The 23,127-nt window shown below is 36.2% G+C and overlaps 1 pseudogene; it reads left to right on the forward strand.

The window, feature by feature from the left end:
* Nucleotides 1-19,009, forward strand: part of LOC127557231 (legumain-like) — a 137,191-nt pseudogene extending 118,182 nt beyond the window's left edge.
* The last annotated feature ends 4,118 nt before the right edge of the window (nucleotides 19,010-23,127 follow it).

The raw sequence follows: 23,127 nt of genomic DNA on the forward strand, positions 1-23,127 counted from the left end.
CATGTATCTCCCCGCTTCAGGTGTGTTTCCTGTAAACAACATATTGTAGGATTCTGGCTTTTAATCCATTCTGCTAACCGCTTCCTCTTTATGGGGGAGTTTACCCCGTTCACGTTTATGGTTAGAATGACCAATTCTGTATTACTTGCCATCTTGTTAACCCCGGTTTATGCTTTCCTCCCTTCTTTCCCCTTTCCCCCCCTTCCAAGTATTAAGCTTGTGAGCACCCCTTGCTTCTCACAGCCCTCCCTTTTTAGTGTCCCTCCCCCCGCCTTAGAGTTCCTCCCCCTATCTTACCCCTTTCCCTCCCAGTTCCCGTATTCCCTTCCGCTTAGCTTATTCCTTCCCTTTCCACTTTTCCCTTCTCACTTTTCAATGAGATGGGAGAAGTTTCACCATAGATTGGATATGTCTTAAGATTTTTCACTTAAAGCCAATTCTGAAGGCAGTAAGATACCCACTATATTCATCCCCCTCCATTCTTTCTCTCAGATATAATAGGTTTCCTATGCCTCTTCATGAGATGTACTACCCCCACTTTACCCTTTTTCTGGTACAATGTCCTTTCCACATCAATTTCTAGAACAAGGTATACATGTATTCTTTATACATCTATATAGTCAAAATATAGTTCCCAAGATTAATCTTTACCTTTTTAGATTTCTCTTGAGTTCTATATTTGTAGATCAAACTTTTTGTTAAGTTCTGGTTTTTTCATCAGAAATAGATGAAATTCGCTTACTTCGTTGAATGTCCATCTTCTTCCCTGGAAAAAGATGCTCATTCTCGCTGGGTAAGTTATTTTTGGTTGCATACCAAGTTCCTTAGCCTTTCGGAATATCATATTCCAGGCCCTTCGATCTTTTAATGTGGATGCTGCCAGATCCTGGGTGATCCTTATTGTGGCTCCTTGATACTTGAATTGGGTTTTTCTAGCCGCTTGCAATATTTTTTCTTTCACCTGAGGGTTCTGGCATTTGGCCACTATATTCCTTGGTGTTTTGATTTTAGGATCCCTTTCAGTGGGTGATCGATGAATCCTTTCAATATTTATTTTTTCCTCTGTTCCTATGACTTCTGGGCAGTTCTCTTTGATAATTTCCTGGAAGACAGTGTCCAGGCTCTTTTTTTCATCATGTTTTTCTGGGAGTCCAATGATTCTCAGATTGTCTCTCCTGGATCTGTTTTCCAGGTCTGTTGTCTTCCCCAGAAGGTATTTCACATTTTTCTCCATTGTTTGATTTTTTTGGATTTGCTTGACTGATTCTTCTTGTCTCCTCGAGTCATTCAATTCCACTTGTTCAATTCTGATTTTCAGTGAAGTATTCTCTTCACTCACTTTTTTAAAATCTTTTTTCTAATTGTCCAATTGAGTTCTTTTGTTCTGTGGAATTTTTTTCCATTTCGCCAATTTTGTTTTTTAGAGAGCTGTTTTCTGTTTCCAGTTCACTAATCCTATTTTTCAAGGATTTTACTTCTTTATCTACTCTCTCTTTAACTTTCTCCAGGCTCTTTTGCCAAGCCTCCCTCTCCTTTTGCCAAGCCTCCCTCTCCTTTTGCCAAGCCTCACTCTGCTTTCCCCATTTTTCTTCTAGCTCCCTTGTGAGAGCCTTTTTAATCACTTCTATGAGGTTCATCTGTGCTGAGGAACAGACGATCTCCTCCTTTGGGGAATCACCTGGGGACTGCCTGTTTTTAGTCTCCTCAGGATTTAGAGTCTGCTCTCTATCTGTATAGAAGCTGTCCAGGGTTAAAGTCCTCTTCAGCTTCTTGCTCATTCTGTCTATTAATCAGAGACAAACTACCAAAGAAAAACAGAAAAAACTGGAGTCTTTCTTTGGGGGGGGGCTGGGTGTGTTATCGAGCTTCCTCTACAGACTGCAGGGGGCAGCAGTGAGGCACTAGCAGGACTGTGCTGCGCCTGCGCTCTGAGATCCCAAAGCGTGCTGAGTCACTGAGGGGAGGAAGGGGGGAGCGGCCAGGTCCCGAGAGACTCCAGCTGTTTGCAGTTGTATTCTTCAGCCCCGGTGTTTTTAGCTTCTCTGCTGGGCTGTTGACTTGCTGCAGGTTCCAAACCTGTAGCGAAGCTCTCCCCGCAGAGACGGCTGCGATCACTCCCCACCCCCTCTCAGCTCTGCTCCCGTGCTCTCACTGCCGCTGCCCTCAGCCTGCGCCCGATCTAAAACCGCCCCAGCCCTCCAGTAAAGACAGACCTTTCTTGGCGGATCTCAAGGATGGCTTCTCTTGGTAACTATTTGTGGGTTTTTTTCAGTCAACCATTGATTCAGAGGCTTGTAATGAAGTGGATAGTGAGAGAAAGCGCGGAGCTTATGCAACTGTGAGCCTCCTCTCCGCCATCTTAACCGGAAGTCCCCAGAATATTTCCCTATTTAACATAACAAATTTACTCAGGATCCATTTCAATATGGGATACTAATTCTTTTGCTTGTTTAAGTATTTCTCCATTAATCTCCAATTTAATGCCTCATTATTCAGTAGCCTTGAGTTCTTAGGAGAAACAAATTGAAGAAGAAAAATAAAAAAGCTTTAAGCGCTTGTTCAATGAGAGACTCTGTAATTATTACCCAAAGACCAAGCTAGCCAACAGCAGGGTCCGTTTATTCCACATGCATTTTTTTAAGCACCTACTACTTATAAGATACCATGGTTGATAAAAAGGAAACAATGTCAAAAAATGAAGGAATGGGAGAACAGAATCAAAATGAGGGATTCGAGGCACCAAATCAGCTGAACTCTTTCAATATCCCACCTCCAATAATTTAAAAGTAACTCTTCAAATTGAATTCTGGAGTGGTAGATCCAACAAAAGGTCATGGTGAGACATTACATTTTTGTAGCCCTAGACAAGATTGGCAGAGAGGTGCATGACATAATGGTAGGAATTAGTCTGGAGTTCAGTGCATGCCATATCAACACCAGCAGCAGACCTTCAAGAAAACTGCCATAGCAATAGCAACTTTGGGAGCTCTCAGTCATCCAGGGAAAGTAATGAAGTTATTTGTCATAAAGAGTTTACAGGGGGTTCAGAACCCTATTGCAATGCCTATACCTTAGTTCCAGGTCACTGTTCCAAGATGCAGTTCTAGAGCTTAGTTCTAGCACTTGTAGCCACAATATAGCAAGTGACAGTTTCAAGGCAAAGAAAAGTGCTTGTGATCACGCAGGAGCAAAGAATATGGTCTCATTTCTAAAGCAGAAAGGAGCAGCAGCATTTATAGTTGCCAGGAAGTAAAGTCTTTTCCTGTGTAAAGACCAGAGCACAGGCCAGGAGAAGAAGGACCACTCCTCTTCTTTAATTATATTTTAGAAGTGCAGAAAACTTACAGAATCCCAGAACTAGCTATGATACAGCTACATGAAAAAGCTGAAGTGTAGGACTTTGTCCAAGGAAGGTGACCTAACAATCTCAGATTTCAAACTGGAGTACAAAGCAGTCATCTTGAAAACAGTCCTCCTCTCCTATCTAGAAGGAACTTACATATTATCAACACTTGTACAGAGGTATGTAGATGTCATAATGCATAGAGGAATAGATTTAGAATCAGGAAAATATGAGTTCAACTTCTTTAGAAACAAGAACTCTATTTAAATAGAATAGAGTAATAATTGAACTAGAATCAGGAAAATATGAGTTCTTGTGTTGATAATACGTAAATTCCCTCTAGATAGGAGCTATTTTGTTTATAGCTTTATATTCATTGTTTCTTCTTCTTCTTCTTCTTCTTCTTCTTCTTCTTCTTCTTCTTCTTCTTCTTCTTCTTCTTTTTCTTCTTCTTCTTCTTCTTCTTCTTCTTCTTCTCTTCTTCTTCTTCTTCTTCTTCTTCTTCTTCTTCTTCTTCTTCTTTTCATGTCCAACTCTTTCTGACCCCATGGACTATAGCACATCAGACCTTTCCATTCTCCACTATCTATCAAAATCTGTCCAAATTCAAATTCATTCTTGCCATGACGCTAACTATCCTTCTCATCCTCTGCCATACCTTTTTCCTTTTGTTCTCAATCTTTTCTAATATCAATGTCTTTTCCAATGAGAACACTCTTTTCTTTATGTAGGGCAAAATATTTAAACTTCACCTTCAGTATTTGAGCTTCTCTCCAATAAATAGCCTGAATAAATTTCTTTAGGTATTGACAAATTTGATTTCCTTGCTGTCCAAGAAACTCAAAATCTTCTCTAGTACCACAATTCAAAAACATTAATTCTATGGTTCTCAGCTTTCATTATAGTCAAACCCTCAGAACCATACATCATTTCTGAAGAAACTATGTCTTTTACTATATTGAACTTTGCTGGCAAACTGATGTCTCTGCTTTTTAGTATGCCATCTATTTGCATTAATTTTCTTTCCAAGGAGTAAGCATATTTTAATTTCATAGCTGCACTTACTGTCTGCAGTGGTCTTTGAACTCAAAAATAAAAAAAAAAAAATCTTACATTGCTTCCATTTCTTCTTCCTCTATTTGCTAGGAAGTGATTGAACTTGCTAAGAACTTGGTGGGGGTTTTTGACATTTGATGTTTGAGCTTTTATACTTTCCTCTTTCGTCATTAATAGGCTTCTTAATTCCTCTTCACTTTCTGTCATCAGAGTGGCATCATTTACATAAGTGAAATTGTTGATATTTCCCCTGGCAACATTGGCCACATTAACTCTGGCTTTTGATTCAGTTAGCCTGGCATTTTTCATGATGTACTCTGCGTATTAGTCAAATAAGATGTCAATATACCGAATTGTTATGCCCCCTTAGCAATCTTAATTCAATCAGCTGTTTAGTTCTAATTGTTGCTTCTTGGTCTGCATATAGATTCCTCAGGATACAGGTATCTGGTACTCCCATGTCTTTGAGGACTTTCCACATTTTGTTGTGATGCATACAGTGAAAGAAAAAGTAGATTTTTTTTTTCCTGTAATTCCTTTGCTTTCTTCATAATCTAGTGAATATTGGCAATTTGGTCTCTAGTTCCTCTGACTCTGAATACCATCATACTTCTCTGGTAATTCTTGGTTCACATATTGTTTACACTTTGCTTGCAGAATCTTAAGCATGATGATGTGTGAAATGAGCACAATTGTTTGGTAATTTGAACATTCCTTAGCATTCCCCTTCTATAAGACTGGAACATAAACTGATCTTTTCCAATGACCACTGGTGACTTTTCCAAATTTGCTGAATATTGAGTGCAGCACACACTTAATAGTATGTTAGGAGATGGTCAAGGCAAGCCACTTATTCTTTAAGCCTTACTTTCCACATTTGAAAAATAGAATAATATTAACACTTATCTCACAGCATTGCTGTGATGATCAAATAAGGTAAATGAATGTAAAGTACTTTGCAAATCTTAACATTCTATATAATTGCTAGCTATTATTATTTTAAATAAATACAAGATACTTTCAATAGAGAATATTTAAGTGCCCATAAAATGTGAAATGCTTGTCAAAGGAAGGAGACACTTAAAATGACTCTCAAAAGAAAAAAAAAGGATTTTGAAAGGCAGAATTAAAGAGGTAATGTATTTTTTAACTTGGGGACAACCTCTAAATATTCATGAAGGCAGGATATGGAATGTGAGCTCTGGACACAGTTAAAATTCCAATTTAAAGAAAAATCTGGAGAGTTTGAAGAAAAAATAATGTGAAATATCTGGGGGGGGGCAATAGTATGCCATATTTAGATCTTAAATATTAGACTAAGACATTTGTGTTTTAATCTCAATAGCCTTAGGAAGCTGTTGAAAGCTCAAATCATCTCTCACTCTCTCCTTTTTTATTTGTAGCATGTAATGCAGAAATGATCCTTTTTGTTGAGTGAAGCTCCTGCACTTGTGTCTTTGGTCCCCTTTCAACCTATCTTCCCTAGTAGCATATCTCTCAATCATTCTATTTCTCTTGTCCTCCAATAATTTATATCAACTGGTTCCTTCCCTAGTGCCTACAAACATACCAGGTAACCTCTATCTTTTTAAAAACATTTTTTTTTTTACAATCCCATTCCCTAAAGCTCATCTCATTTCCCCTTTTCAGCTTAACCTATTAAAAGTGACATATATACACATATAAAATCTCTATAATTTTTACCTTTCATTCAGTTTTTGACCCTTTTTCATCTTGCCCTCAACTCCATTTTTTTTTAGAAATGGTTTTTTCTGACTTTGCTGATGACCTCTTTCTCAAGTTTTCCCTTTTATTATTATAAAATTGGTAACATAATTTCCATATATATAAAGAACAGAAAAGGGTTATATCTAAATCCCTATTATGTAAAATTTATTTAATATATAATAAATTTAGCACTGTCATTCTGAACTATCCTGTTTATTTGTGTCTCCCAATTTCTTTCTATTCCTTTTCGTGTACTCTTTAAATGTTTCAGACTTTTTTCTCCTTTCTTCCATTTATTTCATTCATTTCTTTGTTTATTCATTCATTCATTCTTTTACTCATTTATTTATTTTTTTGGCATCATTACCCTGGTTTCTTAATTGCTAAACCAAATGTCACTTCTCATTTTAATTGACTTCTCTGTAGCTTTTGACCCTGTGAAACGCTTCCCTAAGCCACTTAATTCTCCTTGACTGCCATGTCATTGTTCTCTTGATCTTCCTGTTGTTTATTTTTTGGTTCTTTTTCAAACTCATCTGACAAATGTTTATCTTTCTCCTGCATACTTAGGTGGGGGGAACTTATCTGGTTCTACTCTAGACCTTCTTGTTTCTATGTATATTCTCTACCATGGCCACCTTATTAGCTACTGTTAATCAATTTTCATAGGAAAATAACTTTTAACTCTATGGACCAAAATATTTTTTACTTTCTCCAGTCCTACATTACCAAATACCTCCAGGAAAATTCATCATGTATGTCCTTTAAGCATCTTGGACTTTACATGTCCAAAATGGAACTACTTTTTCCTGATAAACCTATCTCTTCTTCAAATTTTCCAATTTTGTTGCTAGTACAGTTATCTTTTCAGCCACCCAAGCTTGGCATCTTACCTGACTTTCCCCTCTCCCTTACTTCACATCTCCAATTATTTGCCAAGTTCTATTGATTGAATCATCATTACAGCCTCTTTTCATAGATACACCCAGAAGCTCAATTAGCCCTTCATCACCTCTTACCTAGACTATTATAACAAACTTCAAATTATAACAAACTGTTTCCAGTCTCTATTCTCCAATCTACCCTTCACATATCTGCCAAAAAGATATTCCTAAACTATGAATATGACAATATCACTCTCTATCCACTTAAGGCAGCTAGAAGACAGTGAATAGACTAAACATTAGAAAGAACAGAATTAAAGTCTAGTTTCACATACTAGCTTTTCTTATACCCTGAGCAAATCATTCAGCTTCTGTTCATCTCTCATCTATAAAATAAGGATAATAATAACACCTACTTCTCAGGACTGTTATTAAGATAAAATTATATGAATCTTACAAAATACTTAACAGAGAGTCTGACACATAAATACTTGCTATCTATCCATCAAATAGCAATACCTTCCTAATGCTTCCAGAATGAAGTATCTGATCCATAGGGTGGCTTTTAAAGTCTTGCAAAACTTTACTCCAGCTATCTTTTATATTTTATTTTATATCAACCCTCTTTCATTTTTTCATTTTTTTTCAAACTGGCCTTCTAGATCTTCCCATATATAAAAAATTCCGTCTCCATCCCAAATGTTTTTGTCCAGTTGGTACCTTCTTTCATCTCTACCTAATAGAATCCTAGGTTTCTTCAAAACAAAACTGTGATAGCATATTTTATGAGAAGTCTTTTCTTATTTCCCTAATTATTAGTATCTTAACTCTTAGGTGCTAATGCTTAGTTATAAGGTTTCCCAACAGTAGCAATGAGTTTCCCTGTTACACTTCTATCTTAAAATAGACTGAAATATAAGTGAGGGTCAATTTGGAGCAAAAATTCTGATAAATGGATGTACACACATGAATGAAATGCCATCATGTGAAGCCTAAAGGATATGACAAAGGACTGCATATTACTGTTACTCTGCTTTTAAATGTGCTTCATGACTGTGTGACCATAGGCAAGTCACTTAATCCCAACTGCCTCAGGAAAAAAAAATATATACATATATATCTTATATTTGTTTCATGAAAACTTACTATATAGTAAAATGAACAAAAGACTCTGGGTCATCAAAGTTCAATTTGTAATATTGATTTGAGATTAGAATATAAACAGAGCACTCATTAAACCTCTACTCTTTGATGCACATAAGGCCTAGACCTATAATTTTAGTGGCACAGAAAACTCCCAGATGAGGAGACATCTGCCACCAAAGTCCGTCATCTTCTTATCTGCATTTTATAGTCCTATAGAATTGCTTAGAACTACAAGAAATTAAATGACTTATCCAGGAAAATCCAATCAGCATTTGTCAGAGACAGGACTTGAACCATCTTTGTATTCATTATGGCACACTGCCTGAGAGAGGTGTGCTGTATGGCATCTTAGGAAGACCTTGGAATTCAGGTTTTCCTTGTTTCTGAACTGGTTTACTATCTACTATTCCAAGCTTCCTCCAAGCTCTAATATTGACAATAAAAGGGCACTTTAAATATGTATGATTGTCTTCATGAATATGAGTTAGTAACATGCCTCACCCCACCTCATCTTCTCTGGTAGATTAGTTTCCTAAACATGTTATGAATCAAAAGTAGTGTCAAGAAATGTAATCTGTCGTTAAGGAGACTGAGAACCCAGGAGTTCTGAACTGTGGTATGCCCTAAGCCAATTGACTATCCAAACTAAGTCCAGAAACAATAAAGAGTCCCTTCTAGGAAAAGGATTCCCTAAGCCTAAATAGGATATTTATAAGTCAGAAACAAAGCAAATCAAAGCTCAGGGAACCATCAGAAGTGGGGTTAGGTCTGTAAGGGGTCACTGGACTTCCATCCCAGATGAGATAGAACAAGTCCAAAGAAGAAACAGATTTTCAAAAGAAAACTAATAACACATCCAAGACCAAGTACCCATAAGTTCATTTACACATTTTAAAAAATAATTCTGTTTTCAATATTTACTGTTGATGGCCATTCTTGTAATAAAATTTGACTAAAATGCCTGCTTTAGTTTTATAATTACAGGAAGTATTTTATCAAAGTCTTGCCCACATAGACTTAACAAATATCAAGTCTCTTTTCTTTTCCAGAAAAAAAAAAAAAAAAAACATTCTGGACTAAGATTGTTTTTTATACATTTATCGTTCCTCAGTTTGTTTAATATGCATAATGTTTATTAAATACAATTTGGGGGGAGGAGGAAGCAATTGGGGTTAAGTGACTTGCTCAGAGTCACACAGATTGTATGAATCAAGTGTCTGAGTCCTGATTCGAATTCTAGTCTTTCTGACTCCAAGGCCAGTGCTCTCTCCACTGCTCTACCTAGCTGCCCCTATTACATACAATTCTGATCAAATTAGATAACATAAAAAAGATACTTTGGAAAGCTTTAAAGTGTTATAAATATATCAGTTATATTAATGGGTTATTTTTATGATGATTATAGTAGCAAAAATTTAGTCTAACTTAAGTAATTCCTTGAATTTTTAAAGTATGGTTATTTATAGAGTTGTATTTAGTTTGGGGGGAGTAGTAAAGGGAAAAATTTCTGATTACTATTTCCAAATTTAAAAGAAAAAAAACCATGACTTTTTTTTTTTTGGCCTTCCTTTGTACCTCACGCACTTTTCAATGTGCCTGGTATATATTTTTTCATTTGTTGTCTAATTGTTTTTCAGTTATTTCCAATTCCTCCTGATCCCTTTTGGGATTTTACTGGCAAAAATGCTAGAGTAGCTTGCCATGTCCTTCTCCAGCTCACTTGACAGATAAGAAAGCTAAGGAAAATAAAAATAAGTTTCTTGCCCAAGTCACACAACTAGTTAACGTCTAAAGCTGAATTTGCACTTAAGTAGAAGTGTCTTCTAGGTCCAACTCTCTATTCACTGAACCATCTAGCTGATTACCTGGTATGTAGTAAGTAGCTAATAAATACTGATTGATTGATTAACATAGGCTGAAGTAAAGAAAGTGAGCCCGAATAGATTAAATGACCCATGTAAATAAAATTTCCCAAATAGTTAGTTACAGAGTTAGGGTTCATATTCAGGCTTTATGACTGGGTCATGTGCCCTTTCTAATTCTGCCAGCAGTCGATTCTTATCTTTGGCAGCAAATAATGTTCTACTTCTCACCCTGCACAGTCAGCTTAGACAGAGGAGATCAAATGGGCCTTTATTACACTGCATGCTTCAGAAAATGAAACACTGGAGATGAAATGGTAACCTACTGAAAACTTCCCTGGGGGAGGGGAATGATTTCAACTGCATCTATTTCCCTGGGTTTTTTGTCCCTGCAATCAGAAGCAATACAAGACCTTTGTAAATCACACAATCCCTGCTTCTTGTGAGGATAGAAAAGGCAGATAGAACACAAGTGACATTTCTGATGGCCATTAGAGCTTATAATTCTAGCTGACAAAGGATTGTGACCAAAAATTGGGCTAAATTCCAAGTCTTTGTATTCTGATGGAAGATTTTTTTTTATTATTATTCCACAGAGAATTGTCTTTTAACCTGTAATTTGATATGAAACTCAATGAAAGAGAATTAATTCAGAACCCCATTATGTCATTTTAAATGCTACTTTTCACATTAGAAGTGCAATTTAAAGTTCTTTGATGGTGTTTTCTTTAAGGAATGCATAATATAACTTTTTTTTTCACTCTTGAGGTTTTTTCCAGGAGATAGAATTAAGGAAGGACCAGAAAATAACCACAAGATTCTCAAGTACCTAACTACCAGCTTTGTCTTTTGATTCTCCCGAAAGCCTTTGCTGAATCTATCTCTTTATCCCTTCTGATTTCCATATATCTTTAGTGAACTCTTTTCAACCTGGAATAATTGCTTGGAAAAGGATGAAGGTAAGTAAATCAGTGGCAGATTCCTGAGCAGCTGGCTTAGGATTTTATGTCAATGAATATAATCAGATGTAAATATCATTAATTGCTTTAATTTAGAGTTTGAAAAGACTTGGGGATCTTATGGAAGTCAAAGGCTCATGAAGAAGGTTGCCTCCTTCTCTCAGAAAAATTGAATATATACTTTTCCATGATTTATTAGCCACTCAAGTGTTACATCTATTTCAACATGAGAAATGACCTAATTTCTTAGGGATCATCAGAGCACTAAAAATGCCACTTTTGCCTCCTCTCTGAGAATCTAGCAAATTAGGTCAAGGTGATGCAATTTACCCTACTAATTTTAAGTTTAGAACAGTCCTTGGAAGTCATTGAGTCCAATCCCTTACTTTATAGAAGAGGAAGCCTTAGTCGAAAGGCAAGTGATTTGCTCAAAGTCATACAGGAACAGGAGAGAACCTGACTCCATATCCATTCCACAACACCAGATTTAGAAATGAATTTCATATATGTTATATGATTAATTGATGATGGTAACTTTACAGTCCCTAACTAGCTGATGTATCTCAGCTACATTTTTTTTTAAATGAAGATATACAAGGAGTCAATAAACTAAAGAACTGGAGAATGGAAGTACAAGAAGAAAAAGGCTATACATAGACAAAATCCCATAGGAACATGAACACTGAGTAATCAGCATCAGTTGATGATGGCCAAGCAATGAAGATTCTGGTATGGGCTGAGTGACTTGACTAGAGGAGAATTTATGGACCACGGAAGAATAAGAGAAAGAAAAAACACAGGCTAGTCTTTCATTGATACTGTGTGTTGTGTGAAAAAGATGGACTAAAGAACATGATCAATAGCCTCCAGGCATGGGACACATGACCTTTTTAATTGCTTCTTAAAAAAAAAAACATAACCCTCAGACATGTACCTGTTAGGTCTGAAAACAAAATAATAACAATGATAATAGTAATATTTATGGTGATGATAATGAAGATAATATTGTGTGAGGCTTTATACAAGTTCTATCTGGATCTTACCCAAAGGGAAACTCCAATGGCCTCTAGTATAACAAGTTGGGATAAGGGACTTGATGGAGACCATCAACTTCTCTTATGTCAGCTTCTTCCCAGAGTACTTTTCTTCAGCAATCTGAAACTTTTTCATCTTCCCTCTCAAAGCTAGAAGCATCCAAAACTACTTGACTAAAAGGATTCTGACAAAGAGTGAAGAAGACTAGGATTTGCTCACTCTGATTAATTCTACCCTGACACTCATGCAGGCTAATCTTTTCATCTCCACAAAATAAGGAGAGCTGGGGCAGCTAGTTGGTGTAGTAGATAGAGTACCAGCCTTGAAGTCAGCAGGACCTGAGTTCAAATCTAGCCTCAATCACTTAACATTTCCTGGCTGTGTGATGCTGGGCAAGTCACTTAATCCCAATTACCTCAGCAAAAACAAAATAATAATAATGAGAGATTCCCATATCAATGCTCTTAGGGAGAGGGGTTAAATGAAATCCAAAGTCATTTAAAAGCATTCATGGATTCCCAATAGCCTCTTGTCATCATTTGTTTGCTTAATCATCTAGAATACCTGTGGCTATCACAGATAAATTGATGGTAAAAATGAATTCATGTACTTAGATCGCTCACTCCAAATGTTTTTTTTTTAATCTATCTTATTTTCTCCTTAATTATTTGATATGGTGTGTGTGTCTGTCTGTCTGTGTGTGTCTGTGTACACACACATTTATTATTGGGCCAGCTCTATAGTGCAATGGACAGAGCACTGGTCCTGGAGTTAGGAGGATCTGAATTAAAATCTGGCTTCAGATATTTACTAGCTGTGTGAGCCCAAGCAAATCACTTAACTCTAAATATATATATATATATATATATACACATACATATATATACATACTTATGTGTGAATTTATATATGTGTGTGTTTGTATGTGTATTTAAATGAGATAATATATGTAAAGTACTCAGTAAATGTTAAACCATCATATAAAATTTGGCTATTATCATTAATAGAATAAGTACATTCATGCTAAGATGCTAATGACTGAATCCACATCCTGTATTCCTCAGCCTTTCCTCCTCTGTGAAATTGAGATTGCAATTACACACACCTTACAATGCTGTTGTAAACATCAAAGGAGATAATATATATGAATTGTTTTCAAAAATTTAAAAAAATATAGATTGTCTTATTCCCTTAATGAGATTGATTTTTTATATTATTTATCAATAAGGATAGGCTTCTAAGGAAATATTCTCTCAAAACAGAATACAAGCAGGTGTCTTTCATGGAATCTTGCTGAGAAGATCCCTGTAGAGGAGATAAAACAATACCAATAGCAAACTTTGGCAACCTCTCCATTTTTGCTTAAGTTTGTCCTGCCTTTTAATACAGCTAATTTGCCTATGAAGAATAAGTAACTCACCTGTTATAGACATCTCCAATTAAAGTAGGAATTTGGAACTGGCATATCACTTGATTCTCTTCTGTTCATTTTTCTTGCTCTATTTTCCATATAGAGACAATTGCATGAAAGAAAAAGACAAAAGAATAGTGAAAGAATAGAGGCAAAAAGACAGAGAGAGAGACACAGAGATAAAGAGAAGGAGAGGGAGAAGGAGAGAGAGAGAGAGAGAGAGAGAAGGAGATGGAGAGAGAGGGGGAGGGAAGGAAGGAGGGAAAGAAGGAAGGATGGAAGGAAGGAAGGAAGGAGGGAAGGAGGGAAGGAAAGAGGAAAGGAGGGAAGGAAGAAAGGAAGGACGGAAGGAAAGAGAGAAGGAAGGAAAGAAGGAAGGAAGAAAGGAAGGAGGGAAGGAAGGAAGAAGGAAGGAAGAAGGAAGGAAGGAAGAAGGAAGGAAGGAAGGAAGGAAGGAAGGAAGAAGGAAGGAAGGAGGGAAGGAGGGAAGAAGGAGGGAAGGAGGAAAGAAGGAAGGATGGAAGGAAGGAAGGAAGGAAGAAGGAAGGAAGGAAGGAGGGAAGGAAAGAGGAAAGGAGGGAAGGAAGAAAGGAAGGACGGAAGGAAAGAGAGAAGGAAGGAAGAAAGGAAGGAGGGAAGGAAGGAAAGAAGGAAGGAAGAAAGGAAGGAGGGAGGGAAGGAAGGAAGGAAGAAGGAAGGAAGGAAGAAAAGAAGGAAGGAAGGAGGGAGGGAAGGAGGGAAAGAAGGAGGGAAAGAAAGAGAAAAAGAGGGAAAGAAGGAGGGAAAGAAAGAGGGAAGGAAGGAAGGAAAGAAAGAGGGAGGGAAGAAAGGAAGGAGGGAAGGAAAGAAAGAGAGAAGGAGGGAAAGAAGGAGGGAAAGAAAGAGGGAAGGAAAGAAGGAAGGAAGGAAGGAAGGAAAGAAGGAAGGAAGGAAGGAAGGAAGGAAGGAAGGAAGGAAGGAAGGAAGGAAGGAAGGAAGGAAGGAAGAAAGGAAGGAAGGAAGGAGGGAAGAAGGAGGGAAGGAAGGAATACACACATACATACATATATACAATGTCCACAGAATCTTATGATCATAGATTTAGAGCTTTAAGAGAACTTAAGAGATTCTTAAGTATAACCTCATTTCATTTTATGAATGAGGAAACTAAAGAACAAAATCTTATCCAAAGTCACTCAGCTAGTGAGTAGTAAGATTCTAAGGTCTTCCTGACTCCAAGTTCAGTACTCTATCCACTATACCACATTTCCTCAGGTAACATGGTATAATGGATGGAAAGCTAGGAATTGGTTGAAGGCCTGTATCTGACATATGATGGATGTGTTTAAACTTGAACAAGTAACATTTCAGTGCTCTAGGCAACTTTTTAAAGCATTTCTTTATCAATTTTATAAATTAAATGTTATAAATAAAATTTCTCTGCATAAATTGCAGAGAAAATGCCAATCTTCATTAGTAGAGTTTTCTTAACTGAGAGTTCCAATGATTATAGTAATTTATATTGTGTACCTAGACCCCTACCACATCATAAAACTCATGAGGTGAGAGATCTCAGGGCCTACAGGTTACTCTGCTATTAGAAATATAACCAGGATTCTAACCTTCCATTTAGAACCTCTTTTCTAAAGCCCATTGATACAGTTCTCTGTCCTTATTAGTAGAGATAAATTTCCTGACATGCATGAGAGATGGAACAAATTTGGCAAGAGGAAAGAACTCAAATTTCACTCTCCAAGTCAATATTTTCTTTAAGCTTTGGGTCACTTCGGGTGCTCCTGGATTCTGAGGGTTGCATGTTTCCATATATATGGAAAGAAACATGACTCTGAATTGGTATTCAATAAATCTGAGAACATAAAGTACTTGAGAGAGAATTCCTGATTGGATAAGAGCTTCTGGAAAATCTGGAAAAGTTTAACAGAAATTAGGTTTAGATCAATAACTTATATCAAGCTAAAAAGGATATGTGACCTAAATATTAAAGGCTATACCATAAAAGAAAAAATATTTTAAAAGAAGATCAAGTATGTTTCATACTTGTGGCTAGGGGAAGAGTTCTCAAATGTAATGATTTTCTCTATCACAGAAGATAAAATAGATATTTCAAATACAAAACGTAAAAGTTTTTCACAAATGAAATCAATGCATCTGATATAAAAAGGGAAGGTGTCAATTTGGAAATCAATAATCTTTGTATCAAATGTCTTGAATAAGATAAAGATCATATACAAAGAATTTAAGAGAATTAATAGAAATATTTAAGACCAAGAGTTATTACACAATGAATACACAGTCAAAAACATGGATAAACAGTTCTCAAAAGGAACATTGTAAATTATTAATAATGGGGGGAATGCCCTACATAATTAATGAAATTTTTTTTAAATTAAAAACTCTGAGGTTTTACCTCACACTTATCAAATTGCCAATAGTCAATATTAAAGGGAATTTGGGAAAACAAACACATTAACAGTACAGTTAGAGCTTTGAATTGGTCCTATCATTTTGGGAAATTATTTGAAAGTAATTCAATGGAGGTGGGGAAAATGTGGGACAGAGTTGGTGGTACCCAGAGAATATTCAAAGTTTCCTAAAGCAGAGTTAGGGCATTTGGGGAATGATGGATCCCCTTAGCTACTTCCTGTGAGCTAAAATATTCATGGAGTGAATGACAACAAAATCCCCCATTGATCCTAGAGCAAGAAGTGCTGATGACTCAATGAATCTTTAAAAAAGAATGACTAGCTGTCGATTATATTTTTCCCCAGTTGGCTCTTCTCATACCCTGACAGAATTGTAACCACTCTAAAGTATAGCTAGGAACATCTAGGTGGATAGACTGTCAGACCTGGAATTACAAAGATATTAGTTGAAGATACCTGTTGTGTGTTGTTATTTAATCCTATTTGCCTCAATTTCCTCATCTGTAAAATAAGCTGAACAAGGAAATGGAAAACTATGCCAATATCTTTACCAAGAAAATCCCAATTATGACTCATAAAGAGTCAGACATAATTGAAACAATCAAACAACAAAAATGTGTACAACTGGAAAGGGAAAGCAAGATGGTTAGATGGGGAAACAGGATTCAACTAGTCCAGTTTGAAGCTGCACTTCTGCTATTTATTTTTCTGATGAGCAAAAGTGATTTCAAGTGGATGCTTCTAAACTTGGAGGAGATATTGTGAGTTCAACAGGTTGAGAGATCCTGGATCCTTTGGTCAAAGCTGACTGGTGATGGGAAAATCTTTTTTTTTTGATTAAAGCTTTTTATTTACAAAATATATGCATAGGCAATTTTTCCACATTGCAAAACTTTCTGTTTCAAATTTCTCCCTCCTTCCCCCCACCCCCTCCCCTAGATGGCAGGTAGTCCAACACATGTTAAGTATGTTAAAATATATGTTACATCCAATAAATGTATACACATTTATACAGTTATCTAGCTGCACAAGAAAAATCGGATGAAGAAAAAAAGAAAAAACCTAAAAAAGAAAACAAAATGCAAGCAAACATCAACAGAAAGAGTGAAAATACTATGTTGTGGTCTACACTCAGTTCCACAGTCCTCTCTCTGAGTGTAGATGGCTCTCTTCATCACTGAACAATTGGAACTTATTTGATTCATTTCATTTTTGAAGAGAGTCATGTCTGGTGATGGGAAATTCTGCATCAGAGAAGATAAATTGCCAGAAAAAGGAGTTCTGGCTTAGCTGGCTAGAAGACAACGATGTTGAAGGGACAGTGCAGAGCTGAGCCAAGGTGAAATATAATGTCTCTTCTACAATCCCACAGACTGCTTTATATTCTGATGAGATTTAAGTCTCAATTTCCTGGGAGACTTTAACAGTAGTTATAAATTAAGTTGTTGAATTCTGTTTTAAGATTTTCTGTCAATGGCCTCTTGTGAATATTATATATTTAGCATTTCATTTATATGTAAGAAATAAATATCTGTCCTGTACCTTATTTGTATTGTATCTAGAGTATTTTTGTACTCCCCAATTTAGTTGGCTCTAAATATGTGCCACTTACTCCTTAAGGAATTTTCCTATGGGGCACTAAAATAATGAGCCAAAGGATCTGAGAAAAAGAATCTAACTTTTACTTTAGATGGCCAGGTTCCCCAGGACTGAACCCACAGCCTCAATGGTTCAAAAGCATATGGGCCCCTTAAGTGGAGAGGAAAGAGTACAGTGGCTTAATTCCACTGTGGCCTAGCAGCAATTATTTTTGTTAAGCTCCGCCCCAAAAAAGAGCAAAATTTTTATAGCCTCTGACCCAGAAATCCCACTGGTAGATATAGTCCCCCCCAAAAGTCAAAAATAATAGCAATAATATTAATAACAATAGGTGCAGTGGAGCCAGGGCCTGCAGGTAAGTTGAAGGCTCCAGGCTATGCATTATATCAGTAAATTCTCTCTAATCCTACCATGGACTGATTGTACCTAGAGAAATCTCAGATTTTGAAGACAATTGTATTGTTGCCTATGCTTCTAGGAATTAATACTTTGTCCCTGGATGATCCTGAGGATGGAGACAAGCTGATTGTTTTGTGACATATTCAAACGACTGGTATAATTTCAAACATCAAGCTAATGTCTACCATGCATACCAGATCATTCATTGAAATACAATTCCTGATGAACAAATAATTGTCATAACATATGTTAATATTGCAAATAATGAAGAAAATCCTAAAAAAAAAAAGTATCTTCCTGATAGATTCAATGGCATTTATGTGTACAAAAGAGTCCCAAAAAATTATACACAAGCCAATGTCACCCCAGAAAACTTCTTGCTTTGTTACAAGATGATGCTGAAACTGTGAGGGATGAAGGATAAGCAGAAGTTTTGAATAATGGTCCCCAGGAGCTTGTGTTTGTTTGCTTCACTAATCCTGGAATTCTTGGACTCTTGATTTTTTCTGGTAGTGATCTTCATGTACAAGATTTTAATAAGACAAATAAGTCTATGCACCAAGATAAAAAGAAGTAAAAGATGGTGTTCTATATTGAAGCATATGAATCTGGCTCAATGATAGACTACCTGCCTGATGATATCAATATTTATGCAACTATTGCTACCCATCCCAGCAAAGTCTTCATATGATTACTATGATGAAGAGAGAAAAACTTCTCTGGGAGACTGGTATGGTATTAACTGGATGGGAGATTCAGATGTGAAAGAGCTCCATAAATACACTCCAAGTTCTGACATCTCCATTGAAATCAGGAAAAAGAAATTAATGGCCCCTGATAATGCAAATGAAGCTAAGAAAATCACTGATGAGTTACAGGTACATCTACAACTAAAACCATTATTCAGAAGACTGTGCAGAAAGTTGTATCAATAGAGACTTCTTCCAATGTTCAAAGTGAGAAAATGCTCTCTAAGAGATGGACACTTACAGCCCCAGATCGCTACAAAGCATCTGTGACTCATTTCAGGACCCATTTAAACAGCACTCCTTTTATGAGTATGTTCCACCACAGTGATATGTGTTCATCAATCTTTGTGAATGAGCTCATTCTCTTGACAGAATAAAGCTGGCCATAGACAAAGTGTGCTTAGGCTACTACTAAAGTCTAAAGTCCCAGTGATTTCCAAGAACAAATGTGAAATTTATATTGATGGAAAACTGCAACTACTGCTTTGTAACAGGAAAGGGGCCAAAATGTTTGTATCCTTGTGAATTCTGTCAACTCAGAAGATCTTGGAAAAGGGGAGAGCTTTCCTCCAAGAAGGTTCCTAAAGCTTCTTTTCCTCATCTTTGTTCTCTTTTCCTTCATTCTTTCAGATATATGAGTTATTGCTGAAAATGGCATCTATTTGCATAGCCGAAGCATTTTATCAGGTGAACTATTTCTGTTCTTTAAAGTTTTAAAACCAATAGCTTGTATTAATATCCTCATTAAAGTCAGAACTCAAATTGTGTGATTTGGGCAAAGTAAATAGATGCATGATAAGATTGATTGCCTTCATTGGTTGGTATGATGAACACTGAGGAGAAAAAGGTGAATTTCAGAACATTCTATTATGACATAATTAAGAACATAGCCTCATTGCAATTATTCTCATCACAAACTACAGATCAAACTCTTATCAAAAGAATAAAGTAAATCGATTGTAGATTTTCCTCTTTTACATTACTTTTCTTCTACATATCTTTAGTGATACCCCACAACCTAAAGTGACTCAATTCTTTTATGATATTTTTTTTGCAAGATCTAATTCAATTCAAATAATTCAATCTATAAAGTGTTAGTTGTTTTTCAATTGTGTTTGATTTTTTGTATCCCTCCACCTTGACAAGAATGCTTGAATGGTTTGCCATTTCCTTATCCAACTAAAGTTTCAGATAAGGAAACTGAGATAAAAAGAGGTAAAGTGACTTGCCCAGGATCACACAGCTAATAAGGTCTGAGGCCAGATTTGATCTCAGCAAGATGAATCTTTCTGACTCTAGACCTGGTAGTCTGTGCACTATCACAGCACCTAGCTGTTCTTGTGCTTTAGCTAAAAGTAGTACCTGCTTCAATTTTATTAATTTAATCATTTCTTCCTGGTCAGTGCCCAAGGAGGAGGTGGGGGGAGGAGGGATGGAAGGGAAACCATTGCAAAACCCAATTTCCAGAAGTTATCAAGAAAGATTTCTGATGACATACATTATAGTTATTAATGACTAACTACTCCAAGTGCCATCTCTCTCAAGATTATTCTCCCTTTAAAAGATCTTGCTCAGCAATATAATACATTGATATGACTTAATGAGTCTCTAATATTAAATTTCTAACATTGTGTCAGGGAAGATGTTTTATAATGGAAGTTCCCACTTCACCTCTTTAAATACTGTTGTGTGGCTAAAGAATATTCTACTTCTATTTAAAGTTACTATCATTAATGCTTCACATCCACAATTACTACCCCTCCTCTTTCAAGCACAAAAGTGATCATCAATTTGTGATAAAGGTTGAAACCTGGATTAATCTTACTTTTTAAACAATCAAATCTTAAGACATTTCTGACAACATCTTATCAAATTTCATCAGATTCCTGATATTATTCATATTTGTCCATGTATGTTTATTTCATCTTCCAGCCATTGCTAGAAAGTTCTGAGAGGCCTCATGATATATTGGGAAACATTCAGGATGCGGTGATAGGAGAGATCAGGAGACATAGAGACACTTCAGCCTCCAATATTGTATGATTGAACTTTTGTCAGGATTTATAAAAAAATTGCAATATATTTAACTTTTAATATTATTTTTACCCTACCCTTTTCTGGATTTTACTGTTCCAGGAATTGTTTTATGACATTATTTAAAGGTGATCAGAGAGATATTAGGGAAAGGTCAGGTGAGTTACAGCCTTTTCATCATTCTGAATACACCACCGATACCAACAACAATTTTTTAAAATTTATTTTATTTTAAAAAACAAAATAAGAAAAAGAAAAGCAGAAAAGGAATACAAAACAAAATAAAACAGAACAAAAGAGAACATTATCATATGCCCAGCAAAAAATCAAGGAGGATTCAAAATATAAAACAACAAATTAAAAGATCAAGAAAGTGTATATATTAGTAAAAGAAATTATATTTGTGAGTGTTCATCTTTTCTTTACTTCCTAATAAATTCTTCTTTTGTTCTCTGCTGCTCACTTTTTTATTTTATTCCTTTTCCCCTTTCACCACATCCACAATCCCCAAGCAAGCTATAGTTAAGAAGGGATATATTTATATATAGATATGTAGATATATATATACATACACATGTCTTTTCTATCCCTGCTGACTTTTTGTTTTAATTTGGCTTCTAACTTGCCTTGCTATTACTTAACCTTTACCTACCCATAGATCCTTCCCATGTCTTCTCCCCACACCCTTAGCTTCTTTTCCCTTCTGCCCATCCCTCCCTCCTTATTTCTTTATAGATTTTGGAGGGTGCTATTCATGGTATATATGTAGTGTTGTGCATTTAACCCATTCTGGATGGGGGTAGGTTTTCAGAATTAGGAGCCTTACTCCTCTCCTCCTCCTAGACTAATGTCTCTGTGTCTACTCTTCCTCTGCCCCTCATTTGTATAACACAATTACTGTTTTTTATCTTAACTCTGCTCCAGTTCTAATTTTCAAGGAGTTATTTTCATCTTTTGAGCTGTCCCATTGTTGACGCCAATCTTAAATATATGGCATTCATTTTTTGTGTAAAAAAAAAAATTGTCCATGTTAAGTTCCTTGAAATTGATCTTTGATATTGGCTCCTATATGTTAAGTTTTCTATTAAGTTCAGGTTTGGTTAATAGAGTGTCCTAAAATTCTGCAAGTTCATTCAATGCCCATTTTTTCTTGCTCAATATTATAGAAAATTTTGCTGCGTAAAATATTTCTGGCCACAAACCTAATTCTTTTGATTGTTGGTAGATATTATTCCAGGATCTGGGTTTTTTTAATGTGGCTGCTGATAAGTCCTATACGATTTGACTAATAGTTCCAATATATTTGAATTTTTTCTTGTTTCTTGTAAAATTTTCTCTTTGATCCATGGGTTTGAAATTTGGCAATACTGTCCCTGTATGTTTTCCACAAAGGATCTCATGAGGTGGAGCTTAGTGGATTTTTTTTTCCATTTCTACTATTCCCTGATGTTCAATCACTCCAGGGAAATTTTCTTGTTTTAGCTCTTGCATCATGGTGTCAAGGTCCTTTTTTTGGTCACAACTTTGAGACAGTCCATTTATTGCTATATTTTCTCTTCTTTATATGTTCTTTAGATCTTTCATTTTTCTAATAAGATGTTTCACATTCTGCTCTAATTTTCCATTCTTTATACTCTGTTTATTTTTTGTCCCTGTCCAGTTCTAATTTTCGAGGAGTTATTTTCTTTGAGATTCTCGATCTCCTTTTCTAATTAGTTAACTTTTTTCCATAGTCATTTTCCTTGGATTTTTTTCTATTTTAATTTAATTTTTCCTCAGTGCCTTTCATTTAATTTTTAATTTTTTTTGAGTTCTTCTCTGGTAGGAAGCCATTTCATATTAGTCTTTAAGGTAAAAGCTTTTTTTTTTTTTTTTTTTTTTTTTTTTCTTACTTCAGTGTTCTACTCTGAAGATGAATTCTGGTCTTCCCTGTTCCCACAGTATGTTTCTATGGTGCGGTTCTTTCTTCTTTGCCAGTTCATTTTTTAAAAAAGAGGTATCACTGTAAGTACATCTAATCCTGGTGCGGTGGGGTTGATGCCTCTGACTTCATCTTAGCTTTCCCATCTGACCAGGAACCTCAAATCAACAGCTCCACCATCCTACAAGTGCCCACAGCCAGCAGTATCCCTGCCCTGCTTCCTCTGCATTTCTAGTAGGCTAGTTCCTTGTCTTCCAGGTCCACATCCCTGCAGTATAGCTGGGCTTGAGCACTCCTGAGCAGCCAAGCTTCACCCAGTCTTCCTGTACTCAGACTCCCAGTACAAGAGGTGAAAGTTTCTATGGTTTCTGCTGAGGCTCCAGCCACTCCCAGCTAGCCCCAAGTCTCCCCACTTAGTGTTTTTATGAAGATAGCCAGCAGGTGTTTGCACTTCATAGGGGTTATTCTTTGCCATGGATCTTTCTTCAGATCTTCTAGAGTTGTATTAGGAAAACCCCTGTTCTTCCCCAAGTGTTCTTGATTTTTCATCCTGAGGTGAAAATTTGTTCTGAATGTGT

Source organism: Antechinus flavipes, chromosome 3 (assembly GCF_016432865.1).
Source record: "Antechinus flavipes isolate AdamAnt ecotype Samford, QLD, Australia chromosome 3, AdamAnt_v2, whole genome shotgun sequence".
Classification (NCBI taxonomy): domain Eukaryota; kingdom Metazoa; phylum Chordata; class Mammalia; order Dasyuromorphia; family Dasyuridae; genus Antechinus; species Antechinus flavipes.